The sequence below is a fragment of the Homarus americanus genome, unplaced genomic scaffold (assembly GCF_018991925.1).
Source record: "Homarus americanus isolate GMGI-L3 unplaced genomic scaffold, GMGI_Hamer_2.0 scaffold48406, whole genome shotgun sequence".
Classification (NCBI taxonomy): Eukaryota; Metazoa; Arthropoda; class Malacostraca; order Decapoda; family Nephropidae; genus Homarus; species Homarus americanus.
Window position 1 is genome coordinate 4,925,965 of NW_024753828.1, and position 2,107 is coordinate 4,928,071.

Genomic DNA, 2,107 nt, shown 5'->3' on the forward strand with positions numbered 1-2,107 from the left:
CACCACCATCATCACTATCACCACCACCACCACCACCACTACCATAATCACCACCACCATCATCACCCATCACACCAATCACCACCACCATCACCACCACCACCACCACCACCACCATCACCACACCATAATCACCACCACCCACCATCACCACCACCACCACCACCACCACCACCAACACCACCACCACCACCACCACCACCACCACCACCACCACCACCACCACTACATAATCACACCACCATCATCACTATCACTACCATCACCACCACCACCACCACCACCCACCACCACCACCACCACCAACACCACCACACCACCACCACCACCACCACCACCACCACCACCACCACCACCACCACCACACATATACTTTTCAATATGTATACCCTACACATATTCTTACACCTCAGCTCTATAGTATTGGCTTGGGTGTCTTGGATCGCTAATATATAGACAGGAACAGTCGGGTCCTTCCTCTCAAAAAATACTATATATTGATCTGTGCTGAGAAACATGGCGATGAAACGCAAGAATTTAACACTGAGAGACTCGTGACTACTGAGAGATGTGTGCCAGGGCGAACAGGTAAGAGAGACAGGAAGGGGGAGAGACGTGAGACTAAAGAACGAGATGTTTATCAGATGAACCTCACGTGGTAGCGGCCAGCAGCCACCAGTGCTTGAGATAACACATCAACAGCACGCCAGGGTGAGAGAGAGAAATTTCTTGAATCAATTATAGCAGATAGCATCCGATCGCATCTAGAGAAAAGCAAATTAATTTACGACTCTCAACATGGGTTTACAAAGGGAAAATGTTGTCTAACAAATCTGCTGACGTTTTTTAGGAAAGTCTTCAAGGTAGTAGATAATGACGAAAATTACGATGTTATTTACTTAGACTTTAGCAAAGCGTTTGACAGAGTACCGCATCAAAGGCTTCTGAGAAAAATTAAGGCTCATGGTATCGAGGGGAAAGTTTTAAATTGGATAAAATCATGGCTCACCGATAGAACGCAGAGGGTCAGCGTAGATGGTGTTAAATCTGAGTGGGGCCGTGTAACCAGTGGGGTTCCCCAGGGGTCAGTACTAGGCCCACTCATGTTCATAATCTACATAAACGATCTAGATACTGGGATCAGCAGTGACATAAGCAAGTTTGCGGATGACACCAAAATAGGGCGGCAGATTAATTCAGGGCAGGATGCAAATGCATTACAGGAGGATCTAAATAAACTGCAGGGGTGGTCTGAAAAATGGCAAATGAAATTCAACACCAGCAAGTGCAGCGTACTTAATATTGGAAGAACAAATACTGATAATGTATACAGCCTTAACAACATCAACCTAGAGAAGTCGACTTGTGAAAGAGACCTAGGGGTACTTGTAAGCCCGGACCTACGGCCTAGAAAACAGTGCGTTAATGTTCGAAATAAGGCAAACCGAGTATTGGGTTTTATATCTAGAAGTGTAAGTAACAAGAGTGCAGAGGTCTTATTGCAACTACAGTACATCTTGCGCTAGTCAGGCCGCACCTCGATTATGCGGTTCAGTTCTGGTGCCCCTATTATAGAATGGATATAAATTCACTAGAGTCGGTGCAGCGAAGAATGACAAAAATGATTCCGAGACTTAGAAACCTTCCATATCAGGATAGGTTAAGGAAACTTAACTTGCATTCCCTAGAAAGACGAAGAGTGCGGGGAGATATGATATAAGTATTTAAGTGGGTGAAAGGAATCAATAAAGGGGATATAGATAAAGTTCTTATAATATCCGAGCAGGATAGGACTCGGAGCAACGGATTCAAGTTGGATAAGTTTAGGTTTAGGAGGGAGATAGGAAGAAACTGGTTCACAAATAGGGTGGTGGACGAGTGGAACAAGCTTAGCAACTTTGTAGGAAGTGCGGGAACTCTGGAAAGTTTCAAAAGGAGGCTAGATAGATTCATGGATGATAGAGAGTGGTAGTAACTCTCGACAGGAGCTGCCATGCACAGGCCAACCGGCCTATTGCAAACTCCTTATTTTCTTATGAGAGAGAGAGAGAGAGAGAGAGAGAGAGAGAGACTACCAGGTGGGTACAATTAATTAGGGAGTTATGGA